Source organism: Lolium perenne, chromosome 3 (genome assembly GCF_019359855.2).
Source record: "Lolium perenne isolate Kyuss_39 chromosome 3, Kyuss_2.0, whole genome shotgun sequence".
NCBI lineage: Eukaryota > Viridiplantae > Streptophyta > Magnoliopsida > Poales > Poaceae > Lolium > Lolium perenne.
Genome location: NC_067246.2, coordinates 108,223,650 through 108,237,479, shown reverse-complemented (window position 1 = coordinate 108,237,479; position 13,830 = coordinate 108,223,650). Strand labels below are relative to the sequence as shown.

General features: G+C 38.5%; 2 long non-coding RNA genes across 2 annotated transcripts; one reads left to right on the top strand and one right to left on the bottom strand.

Moving 5' to 3' along the window:
- Positions 1–538: 538 nt before the first annotated feature.
- On the top strand, positions 539–1,954 carry LOC127342122 (uncharacterized). The gene is made up of 2 exons (XR_007876238.2): positions 539–929; positions 1,546–1,954. It is a non-coding gene; the product is annotated as an uncharacterized lncRNA (long non-coding RNA).
- An 8,700-nt stretch (positions 1,955–10,654) lies between these two features.
- Positions 10,655–12,855, bottom strand: LOC127342121 (uncharacterized). Its single transcript, XR_007876237.2, has 2 exons — positions 12,408–12,855; positions 10,655–10,977 (listed from the first exon to the last, which is right to left on the bottom strand). It is a non-coding gene; the product is annotated as an uncharacterized lncRNA (long non-coding RNA).
- Between the last annotated feature and the right edge of the window lie 975 nt (positions 12,856–13,830).

The window sequence follows — 13,830 nt, the reverse complement described above, 5'->3', positions numbered from 1 at the left end:
CACAAGGCAACAACATAGTATAAATTCTTTCTTAAAAATCATCAGCATTAGCGATATTAAGTTCTAATATAGAAGAGAAATCAACATATAGTAGTTCATTACCACTGAAAAGTGAAAGGAACTTAGCTTGAAAAAATAGCGCGCTACCGCTATGAAGTTTTAGCACGATATATCATGCTATTTCACAAATAGCGCCATAGCAAGCAAAAATACTAAAATTTAGCGCAGACCCTCCAAATATGCTATTGCGTGGTATTAGCGGAGAAATAGCGCGCTATTTTAAACCTTGGTCCTGAATCCAGTGTAGGATCGATTGGTAGTTGAATAAGTCTTTGGTGAAAACTGTGAACCGCATAGCAAATGTTTTATATTACTAAATGATTCTTGGGTCTGAGTTTTTACTAAGTTTGATTGTTGCAGTCAGTAGGAAGATCGATCTCGTAGGAAGATGAGAACGGCGATTCTAAAGGCGCCGGTACCTACCGGCGTCGAATCCACCGTCCACCTCGCGTTTAGATGCGCGTCTCCAGTCCGGGTATATTTCTTTTATAGCTTACCGTTTCGATACATGAGGCGCAATTAGCAAATACCTGTACATACGACCTGATGCCTGTCAGATACTCTGTCGAGCGTCCTGGCGTCTGCCCCTTTCGACTCCCAACCAAAATATCTGCTTCGCACCCCTTCTCTTTGCTCGAAGTCCCTAGTCTCTTCCGTGAATAGCAATTTCTCCAGATTCGCCATGGATCCTAACGATTCTTCGCTCTTCTCTCCACCCTCTTGTTGCCGGTAGTCTGAGATCGAACCGAATCGCGGAACCAACTGCGGGCTCCTCGGGGAGCATCTCCTCCAGACACGGGAGCCAGTTGGGCAAGCGCAGGATCCCCGGCTCCCAGACACCGGCGCTGACCGCCGTGACGGCCTTGGAGGTATAATGGCGACCCCAAATACATCTGTGTAATTCCATCTGGTCACTTGTGTGGGTTCGTTGTTCGTGTGATTGGAGATTCGTTCTTGTACAGTTCGTAGATTTGTGGCGATAGGAATCAGGCACAACATGCAAATCCCTTTATATTTGATTTAATCTCTTTTACAGATTTTGGGCTACTGCAACGAAGGATTATGACATTTTTTTGTTCAGTTTTGTTCTTTGCAAGTTTCGACAGATATACGTGCAGATTTCCCCCATCATGAGTTTATTATGGGTGGCCTTTTCAAGATTACCTGATAGTTAAACTTGTATCATAGTTTGTGTAAACTTCATGATTTTTTTGGTCAACCTAATCCAATTGTAAACCTATACTGACAGGAAATTGTTAGAAAAAACTTTGACAAACAGATGTGATACTTGAAACTGAAGTGAAATCCATGTGAATTTTCTTAGAAACAATTGTGAAATATTGACGTGAAGCCAAAATAAATATGTTTAACAGATTCCGAAGGGTATATTGTATGTGAAACCAAAACAAGAATCTTGGAATTTATCAAGATTGTTTGTGAAATATTCCCATGAAACCAAAGCAATCTTATTTCTTGGATTGGCAGATGAGGAGGCAAGGTTGTGGCCATGGCACGTTTGCCCGCAAGGCAGGAGTTCACACGCCACTGGATGGTGACGATGCGGAAGTTGGAGGGCAAACGAGCTGCTAGATTGAATAGAAGGCAATCAACTATACATTTATTGTCGATGCTTGCAACATTTTCTAGTTATAAAATATAATGAGGAGGACTGGACTAGGAAACAACGAAAATCCAGGAAACAATTGTCTTGTGCTAGTCTTGTGTGGTTTGACCATGTTCATTGGGTAAGCAAATTGGCAAGATGAGGCGTTAGTGCAGCCGATAGGCCTGTTGTTAGTTTGTTCATTGTAATGTCTTGCAATGTTGAATCAGTACCATTGCTTTTCTTGTTTGCGAGGACTATCTACTCAATTAATTCGCCTTTTGTGTTTTACCACCTCCTAGATGGCATCTTTGACTCGAAAACCAGGTGCGCCTGTTATTTAACAAGAGCTAGAGCCTTAGAGATGTACAAGCAAGGGGCACCCTCAGAGAATTAGGAAAGAATGTGCAGGTCTGTATTTTGACTTATCAACATTACAAGTGCTTCAGCTATATGATTTTGGCAACGTGGCCACCTTTCAGTATTATACAACCACGAGTGAGTAGGAATGTTGATGGTATTGACCTGAACCTTTACAAGTAGTCTTTGATCAGCTGATGCATTGTCCAAAGTTGTGAAACGAGTCTGACCTTAGTAGTTGTTAATTTAATGTGGCTTTTCTTCCAAACCGATACATTGAGTTTGTTGCCATTTAAGCTATTGAGGTGCAGGAATATCTGGTCCTTATTTGTGTTGTCAACTTGTCGGGGTGACTGATTTGGGTGTTTTCTCCTAATAATTGTGTGCATGGCGCTTCTTGTTTTATACCTTGTTCAGAATATGACCTCTTTATGTGATATATATTGAGGACATGATTTAATTTGTGGAAGCTACTTTCATATTTTCTGAAAATATATTGAAACCACAATGGTTTCTTATAATAATTCAATAGAAGATGTCTATCATCCAATTGATTTCTGAAGTTTAAATTTAATCCATAGGGAAACTAAGTGATACATGTAAAATTAATATGAATGTCAATTCAATTTTTCTCAACCTGTTCCGAGCACTTGTGAACAAGCTGGGTCGAATGCCACCATATCCTTTACAAGCCCATCTGAAACATCTTTTAGTTAAACTGGAATCGAGTGAAACATGCGCGAATCGAATGTGGAATTTTGTGAACCATAATAGTTGAATGAAAAGATGTGGTAACATGTTTTAAACTGTATGGACTTTTGTGGAAATCCATTGAAACTATTCCAATAAGTGGTTTCATCTGATTATGCCGATGATTTTACTTATTTGAGAGATCTTATTCTAGAGTGTCATAATTTTGTAATTGGGTTGATTTGGAATTGGTCCAGTCGCCAATCGATACCGGAAGATCTAACTCTCATGTGGAACGCTAGTGAAACCGACAAGAAGCCTGAGTGAAACACTAGCGAAACATGTATTTGTCCAATGAAACTTGTGAAATCCATATTTGTGAAATGAAACTTGTGAAACACCTAAGGGAAATACAAACAATGTTTAACTCTTATGTGGAACACCATCGTTTTCATAATAATGTCAAACAATCCAAACACTCCCATGATTTCATGGTCAACTTGTAAAACACATTCGGTTATGTTAAAATAATTGAAAGGCTTATGAAACAAATTTAGCCCAGCTCTTAAATTTGGTGCCAAAAAAGTGAAATACCCTCCTTCCCTTTTCTAACTAATATCGTGAACCTATGAAACACGTTCCCATAGGCCATGCATTATTGAAATATTTGTGAAACAATTGGAAACTATATCTTACAATGATAGGAAAAAACTAAAACACCCTCCACCCATTTCAAACCAATGTGAAACATATCCGTCCAAGTGAAACACTAGAAGGACTCCATGGTCAACTTTTGAAACATATTCCTTTTGGCTAAAACATTTAAACTATTTGTGAAACAATTGGAACCTATATCTTATAATGATACAGAAAGAAAGTGAAACACCATCCACCCATTTCGAACTAATGTGAAACATGTCCATCCAAGTGAAACACTAAAAGGACTCCATGGGCAACTTGTGAAGCACATTCCTATTGACTAGACAGCTGAATTGTTTGTGAAACCATTGGAACCTAGATCTTAGAATGTTAAAGAAAGGCGAAACATCCTCCATCCATTTCAAACTAATGTGAAACATGTGCATCTAAGTGAAACACTAGAAGGATTCCATCAAAACACTTGTGAAATACATTCTATAGCCCATGCATTATTGAACTATTTGTGAAACGCTTAATTCTGGAAGTGAAACAAGTAGGTAGACCCAAGTGAAATACCATCCATCCTTTTGTACTAATGTGGTGAACTTGTCAAACACATTCCCATAGGCCATGCATTATTGAATTGTTTGTGAAACTATTAGAACCTAGATCTTACGTTGATACCACAAAAGTGAAACACCCTCCATATGCCATCCATTTCAAAGTAAGGTGAAACATGCTCATCAAAGTGAAACAATTAATGGAGGATTCCATGGTCCACTTGTGAAACACATTCCTATAACCCATGCATTACTGAGTTATTTGTACAATATATAATTGGAACCTAGATATTACATTGCTACCCAGAAAAAATTTAAACACCCGCCATCCATTTCTTCAAACTAATCTAAAACATGCGTGTGTAAGTGAAACAATAGGGTGGTTCCATGGTCTACTAGTGAAACAAATTCATGTAGTCCATACATTATTAAATTATTTTTGGACCAATTGGAATCTAGATCTTAAATTAATACAAAAAAAGTGAAACACCCTCCATGCATTTCAAACTAATGTGAAACTTGCCCATCCAAATGAAACACTAGAAGGATTCCGTTGTCAACTTCTGAAATTCGTTCCTATAGACCATGCATTATTTAATTATTTGTGAAACACTAACTTAATTTTTGAAGTGAAACCACTAGATGATTAAATGTGGAACAATAGCGATACATCATGGAAACATTCATATGCTTTACAAAAGGATGGGAATGTTTGACATTAGTTTCAGATGGAAGGAGGGCATTTTACAATTTTCACATTAGTTTCATATAAGTTGGAATGGGATGTGCATGTTTCACATAAGTTTCGAATGGAAGGAGTGTGTTTCTCATAACTTTCATATAAATTTCAAAAGGATGGGCATGTTTAACATTAGATTCAAAAGGTTGGACGGTATTTCACATATTTCACATTAGTTTCATCTTGGAATAGAATGTGCATGTTCCACATAAGTTTATAATGGAAGGAGGGTGTTTCACATTAGTGTCATATAAGTTTCAAAAGGATGGGCATGTTTCACATCAAATTCGGAATGTCCGAGGGTATTTCAAATTAGTTGCGATAGGATGTGCATGTTTCACATGAGTTTGAAATGGAAGGAGGGTGTTTCACATTAGTTTCATATAAGTTTGGAAAAGATATATGTTATATCAATGTATTGTACAAGTTTCAACTGGATCATATTTGTTTAAATGGATGGATGGTGTTTCACGTTGTTGTGCATCAATGTGAGGACTAGGTTACAATTGTTTCACAAATATTTCAGTAATGCATGACCTATGAATGGTGTTTCACTTCGACGGTCATGTTTCACATTAGTTTAAAATGGATGGAGCGTGTTTCACTTTTTGGGGGCATAGCTAGGATGGTTCACATTAAATGGATGGAGGGTGTTTCACTTCAACGATCATGTTTCACATTACTTTAAAATGGACGGACGGTGTTTAATTGTTTTATGAGTGTAGCGTGTTTCACATTTATTTCATATAAGTTGGAATAGGACACGCAAATTTCACATAAGTTTCAAATGGAATCGGGTGCTTCTAATAATTGGCATGTAAGTTTCAAAAGGATGGACATGTTTCAAATTGGATCCAAAAGGATGGAGGGTATTTTACATATTTCAAATTTTCATATAAGTCGAATATGATGTGCATGTTTCACATAAGTTTGAAATGGAAAAAGGGTGTTTCACATTAGTGACATATAAGTTTCAATAGGATGGGCATCTTTCACCGTTAGTTTCAAAGGGTTGGAGGGTATTTCACATATTGGGCATAAAATGATATATCATTTTTTTATATAAGTTTGGAAAGGATATAAGTTGTTTCACTTTTTATGTATGTCAATATATTGTACACGTTTCAATTGGTTCACATTTGTTTAAATGGATGGAGGGTGTTTCACTTTGTTGAGATTCAATATAAGAACTAGGTTACAATTGTTTCGTAAATTATTCGGTAATCCATGACCTATGGATGGTGTTTCAGTTCGATGGTCATGTTCCACATTAGTTTACAATGGATTGGGGGGGGTATTCAATTTGTTTTTGCGCATAGGGTGTTTCATATTAGTTTCATATAAGTTGGAATAGGATGTGCACGTTACACATATGTTTCAAATGGAAGGAGGGTGTTTCACATTAGTGTCAAATAGGTTTCAAAAGGATGGGCATTTTTCACATTAGTTTCAAATGGAAGGAGTGTATTTCGCATATTTCATTATTTTCATATAAGTTCGGATAGGAAGTGCATGTTTCACATAAGTTTCAAATGGAAGAAGGGGTGTTTTTCATAAGTTTCATATAAGTTTCAAAAGGATGGGCATGTTTCACATTAGATTTGAAAGGATGGATGGTATGTCACACATTTCGCATTAGTTTCATCTAAGTTGGAATATGATGTGCATGTTTCACAAAAGTTTCCAATGGAACGAGGGTGTTTCTTATAAGTGTCATATAAGTTTTAAAATGATGGGCATGTTTCACATTAGATTCAGAAGGTTGGACGGTATTTCATATTAGTTGGAATAGGATGTGCATGTTTCACATAAGTTTCAAATTGAAGGAGGGTTTTTCACATTAGTGACATATAAGTTTTAATATGATGGGCATGCTTCACATTATTTCCAAAGGATTGGAGGGTATTTCCATATTGGGAATGTTTCACATTAAGTTGTTATTTCACAAATATTTCAATGATGGATGAGATATAGGATTATGTTTTCACAAGTTCGGCATGGGATCCCTTCTAGTGTTTCAGTTCATCTTCCATGTTTCGCATTAGTTACAATTGAATGGATGGGTGTTTCAATAATGGACGGGCAATTTGACTGTGTTTCACAAGTTAAAAATGGAATCCATCAATTGTTCCACAAGTTGACCATGGAATCATTCTACTATTTCATCAATCGGGCATGTTTCACATTAGTTAAAAAAAGATGGACGGTGTTTCAATAATGCATGGGTTGTAAGTTGACCATGGAATCCTTGTAGTGTATTAGTTCTCCGTGCATGTCGTCTCACATTACTTCGAATGGACGGCGTTTCAATAATGAATGGGCTATTCGATTGTGCTTCACAAAATGGATGGCCATTTAAATAATCTTGTTGTTTCATTTCCACAATTATTCTGCTATTTCACAAATATTCAATGATGAATGGGCTATAGGATTGTGTCTCACAAGTTCACCATGAAATCCTACTAGTGTTTTTGTTCATCGTTCATGTTTCACATTAGTTACAAATGGATGTCTGATGTTTCAATAATGCATGGAATATTTCACTGTGTTTCACAACATGGATATGCACTTAAATAATCCAGTTGTTTCATTTCAACAATTAACGTGTTCTTTCACAAATATTTCAACGATGCATGGGCTATAGGATTGTGTTTCACAAGTTCACTATGAGATCAGTCTAGTGTTTCACTCGGTCGTTCATGTTTAATTAATTACAAATGAATGGATGGCGTTTCAATTATGCTTGGGATATTTGACTGTGTTTCACAAGCTGAACATTATATGTTTCAACTGTTTTACAATCTAACCATGAATCTTTGTAGTGTTTCAGTTCGTCGGGCATGTTACACATTGGTTACACACATAGATGTGTGGTGTTTCAATAATTCATAGGATATATGATTATGTTTCACAAGTTGACCATGGAATCCTTCTATTGTTTCAGTTTGTCATAGATGTTTCACATTAGTTACAAATGGATGGACTGTGATTCAATAATGCATGGGCTATTTCACTATGTTTCACAAAATGGATGACCACTTAAATAATATAGTTCCTTCAATTCCGGAATTAATTAAGTTGTTGTTTCACAAATTTTCAATGATGGATGAGATGTAGGATTGTGTTTCACAAGTTCACCCCATGGGATCCTTCTAGTGTTTCACTTGGCTGTTCATGTCTTGCATTAAATACAAATGAATGGAGGGTGTTTCAATAATTCATGGCTTTTTTGATTGTGTTTCACAAGTTGGACGTGGATTGCTTCAACTGTTTGACAAGTTGAACATGAATCTTTCTAGTGTTTCATTTCCATAATTATGTTGTAGTTTCACAAATATTCTAATGATGCGGCTATAGGATTGTGTTTCACAAGTTCACCATGGGATCCTTCAAGTAATTTCGTTTCCACACTAAGCTATTCTTTCACAAATATTTCAATGACGCACTTGCTATAGGATTGTGTTTCACAAGTTCACCATGGGATCCTTCTATTATTTCACTTGGTCGTTCATGTTTCGCATAATTACAGATGAACGGAGTGTGTTTCAATAATGCATAGGTTATTTTATTGTGTTTCAAGTTGAACATGGAATCGTTCAACTGTTTCACAAGTTGACCATGAATCTTTCTAGTGTTTGAATTAGTCGGGCATGTTTCACATTGGTTATAAGTAGACAGATCGTGTTTCAATAATGCATGGGCTACAGGATTGAGTTTCACAAGTTCGCCATGGAATCCTTCTAGTGTTTCAGTTCGTCGGTCATGTTTCACATTAGTTACAAATTAACGGACGAGGTTTCAATAATGCATGAGCTATTTCACTATGTTCCATAAAATGGACGAGCACTTAAATAATCTAGCTATTTCATTTCCACAATTAAGTTGTAGTTTTACAAATATTTCAATGATGCATGGGCTATAGGATTGTGTTACACAAGTTCACCATGGGTTCATTCTAGTGTTTCACTTGGGCGTTCATGTTTTGCATTAATTACAAATGAATGGAGGGTGCTTCAATAATGCATGGGTTGTTTGATTGTGTTTCACAAGCTGGACATGATGTGCTTCAACTGTTTCACAAGTTGACCATTAATCTTTCTAGTGTTTCAGTTCATTAGGCATGTTTCACATTATTTACATTTGGATGGACGATATTTCAATAATGCATAGGCTATAGGATTGTGTTTCACAAGTTGATAATAGAATTCTTCTAGTGTTTCAGTTTGTCGGTCATGTTTCATATTAGTTACAAGTGGATGGGCAATGATTCAATAATGCATGGGCTATTTCATCGGGTATGTTTCATTTCCATAATTATGTTGTTGTTTCACAAATAGTCTAATGATGCGGCTATAGGATTGTGTTTCACAAGTTTACCATGGGACCCTTCAAGTAATTTCGTTTCCACACTAAGCTATTCTTTCACAAATATTTCAATGACGTACTTGCTATAGGATTGTGTTTCACAAGTTTACCATCGGATCCTTCTATTATTTCACTTGGTCGTTCATGTTTCGCATAATTACAGATGAACAACGGGTGCTTCAATAATGCACAGGTTATTTTATTGTGTTTCAAGTTGAACATGGAATCGTTCAACTGTTTCACAAGTTGACCATGAATCTTTCTAGTGTTTGAATTCGTCGGGCATGTTTCACATCGGTTACAAGTAGATGAATCGTGTTTCAATAATGCATGGGCTACAGGATTGAGTTTCACAAGTTCGCCATAAAATCCTTCTAGTGTTTCAGTTCGTCGGTCATGTTTCACATAAAGTTACAAATGAATGGACGAGGTTTCAATAATGCATGAGCTATTTAACTATGTTCCGTAAAATGGATGAGCACTTAAATAATATAGCTATTTCATTCCACAATTAAATTGTTGTTTTACAAATATTTCAATGATGGATGGGCTATAGGATTGTGTTTCACAAGTTCACCATAGGTTCATTCTAGTGTTTCACTTGGGCGTTCATGTTTCACATTAATTACAAATGAATGGAGGGTGCTTCAATAGTGCATGGGTTGCTTGATTGTGTTTCACAAGCTGGACATGATGTGCTTTAACTGTTTCACAAGTTGACCATTAATCTTTCTAGTGTTTTAGTTCATTGGGCATTTTTCACATTATTTACACTTGGATGGACGGTGTTTCAATAATGCATAGGCTATAGGATTGTGTTTCACAAGTTGACAATAGAAATCTTCTAGTGTTTCAGTTTGTCGGTCATGTTTCATATTAGTTACAAGTGGATGGGCAATGATTCAATAATGCATGGGCTATTTCACTGTGGTTCACAAAATGGCTAACCATTTAAATAATCGACTTGTTTCATTTTCACAATTAAGTTGTTGTTTCACAAATGTTTTAATGATGGATGGGATATAGGATTGTGTTTCACAAGTTCAGCATGGATCCCTTCTAGTGTTTTAGTTCATCTTCCTTGTTTTCCATTAGTTAAAAAATGTATAGACGGTGTTTCAATAATAAATGGGCTATTCGATAGTGTTTCACAAGTTGACAATAAAATCCTTCTAGTGTTTCGGTTCTCCGATCATGTTTCACATTAAAAATATATAGCCAATATTTCAACAAGAGTGTTGGTAGCACGAGTTGTGAATTTGAAACGCATAGAGCGCAACCTTATTCTTGTGCATGTTTCAAAGTGATTTTATGGAATTTTTACCAATTTCATGTGTATTAAAATAAGTTCCACAAAAATGATTAATTTCACATTGGTCTCAGTTGTGACGTGGAAATGAAAGCACACATTTCAGGAAGCAAATAATCTGAAGTTTCACACGTTGCCCTTTTCCTGTTAAAGGTACTAGTAAGCTTGCACGTGCCATGCACATCTCGGCTAATGAAAAAAAGTAGAACAATCAATGTTTTTTGAGATAAATACAATCAATGTTTTTTTAGATAAACACATAATGGTCTACTTTAACAATTGAAAGGATGTCATCAAAATTATAAGCTCCAGCGTGGTAGAATAGCCAATGAGAGAGATCAAGAGAACTCGGTGGACAAGGGCAACCAACATGTTTTTGTTCTCCTTACATTTATCCAGATGACCAGTTACAACTGCCAGCAACATCAAATTAAATCTTAGCAGATTAAACCACACAGAGGATGCTACACTTGAAATTGTTAACTGACTTTCTTGGATAGTAATGGATCGGGACAAGAGTGAGTGCCAAAAAACTTCATCGTAGTTAATTTCATGGCCGCTAAATCACGTTCATGTATGGCTGTTAACTGCTGATCGATATCCTCTGTCCCGAGGTTCCGAAAATAGAATCTTCTTTTCTCACAACACCAACCTGTCAAAGAAATATCACAGATATGTCAAACTGATCTTAATTAGTTTCAGCTCGGGCCTATGGTCAATACACATGGGCATACATATTCATTTGTGGGCATGCATCCTGTGAAGCACCAATGATAAATCATGATGCCAAGTGCCAAATTATGGAGTGCTACTCTGAAACATGTAGCTATATGAGCACACGCAAGGCTGTGTGGTTGTGCTTTCTACCAAATCACGTATGACAAAACCACGTAATTTGCAACGTGAAATACACAAAAGCCAGGTACTTAGGGAGGGAGGGACACTAAGGTACCAACAGATACATATACACATACCTGATGCGTGCTTGAGGTCACACCAAGACCCCAAACAGATACATAGATTCTGCTGCGCCATAGTGGCACAACATGTTAAAACAAACTCTGGAAAGAGGACTTGTGTATTTATCTCAAACAACAATAGTACCACAATCTTTCTAAGTAGACTTGAAATCGTGCAAAGCAGAAATCGCAATCTACGAACATAGATACACAGTTAATGGAGAGTAATAGACTCTTCTACATGACTATATGAACAAAAAATCTCTTCGAGCTATAAATGATCAACTTCAGTAGCATAAGTACATCCTAGTTCAGAGACTATTGTTCGCCTGATGGTAAATTTACCTGAACAATTTTTCATGTGTGAACCACTACTTACTGCTAGTAACATGGGTAATAGAAAATTTAGTGCTTCCTGCTACTTAAGTCCTCTCCTAGAACAACCAAAAGAGCTAAGGAGACAGTATTAGTATTTATTCTCTAAACTCAATCAAGATATAACAAGCAGGTTCATCAACTGAATAAACCGAGCAATATACAACACAAATGCAGTAACCTTGGGTTAACAAAATGGTAGTCTTCATAAACACTACCCTTTCTGCAGATTCATTCTCCTAACTTAGCGAGATACCAGATTCATGCTGAAACAATATAGGAAAGACAGAAAACAGATGAATGTAAAATCTATCAAGGTGTTACTAACTTCAGTATTTACAACAATATGAAACCTGTTGAGAAATGTAAAAGCTCTCCAGGTGTCGTACTTGTTGTTTCAAATAAAAAGCTATTCTGTATATTAGTTTAAATTTTAAAAAGAAGCCTGCTTCATAATGTTCAGAAACTTATCTCAGAGTTGAATGAAAATTATGCCAAAAAAAAGCCATTAGAAAGCTGCTCGAGCCCTGAGTGAATTTCTGGTCATCACAAATACAGCAATAATTATATCATCTAGTTTTTGCTAAAGAAAATGCAGCAATAATTACTGGTTCGACCATGATCTCATTTTTGCTGAAGCGAATGCACTAGTCATGACCTTTCCATCACAAAAGTGCATAACACTCGAATATTTTCTACAAGAATATGTCTCGCAGGGAAGAAAAAAAGGAAGGCATCGGCGAGTTACTTCAATTCCCCGCGTGGGTGCCGACGGTAAGTTCGTCGAAGAGAGAGGCGACGAAGTCGAGGCGGCGAGCCCTGATTAGCCTGCGTGGCTCGGCCCACGCGACCGGCGACGCGCCAGGATGATGAGGAGGGCCGCGGCGAGCCCTTGATCAGCCATAGCTACTAGCGAGCAACCAGGGGGCGGATGCGGAGATCCCTGTGGCCGTCCAGGATTCAGGAGGGATACGGCGTCGGCGTCGGCGTCTTCGTCATCTGCCTGCGATAGTACGTAGTGGTCTGAGACGTACGGGGGGCGGAGATCTATGGCGAAGGCTGCCGGGTCTCCTCACCCACCACCTGCTCCGCCGCCAGGCCCGTTTCTTCCGCGGTTCGGCGACGGCTCGGTCGCCGCCTTTTCGATCTGGAGAGGTTGGGGGTGGTCGCCGCCCTGTATAGTACTGTTCGGTGACTTGACTAATTAGAGGAGATACAGAATGAGGCGGAAAGGGATACGGCAGAATACAACGGAGAGGTGGGGACCACAGCACGGATCTAAAAGCTATTGGGCGGTGGATGCTACTCCTTTACCTACCGACGCCGGTAAAAACAAGTTTTCGGTAGGACGGCGATTCTAAAGGCGCCGGTACCTACCGGCGTCGAATCCACCGTCCACCTCGCGTTTAGATGCGCGTCTCCAGTCCCGGGTATATTTCTTTTATAGCTTACCGTTTGCTTGGAACAACCTATTAATGAGTTTTTGTTTTTGACTACATGCACGCTTCATCATCATAACATCAAGGTTTGTAGATTGTCGTGCTTCCCGCACGATAACCTATTAATGAGTTAACTAGGAAATCTAGTATCACCGATGGTTTGTGTCGTTGCCTAATCGACGGTACCTCGGAGGAGGGATCCTCACGAGGGGGAGAAGAAGTAGGGGCCATAGGGCGGAGTGCACACGGGACGGTGGTACGCGATTTACCCAGCTTCGGAACACCTGCACGATGACAGGGCCTACTGCTGCTTGTCTGGAATTATCCGGACGCTTTCGCGTTGTTACAATGAGTTGTTGTTCTGCCTCTAGGGCTCTCCGGATCCGGCTTATAAAGGCGCACGGATCTAGGGTTTACATGGAGAGTCCTAGCCGGATCACAGATAGCCTAACTACGGTACAATATCTTGCCGTGCACGTCACGGATCCGCCTTCCATATACGTCGTACTGGATCCGGGTTCCTCACGGGCCTCCGCGGATCTGGGTTCCTCCTAATGTCGGTACGGATCCGGCTTACTGATCCTGGGCCGGACTTCTGCCTTCATGATCAACAAAGAATCGGGCCGCCCGATGGGCCACATGCCTCATCACCATCTGTGGGCCACCGGGCTTGCCGGATCTAGGCACTGTCGATGGTACACCCATGAAGTATACCCACAACAGTAGCCCCCA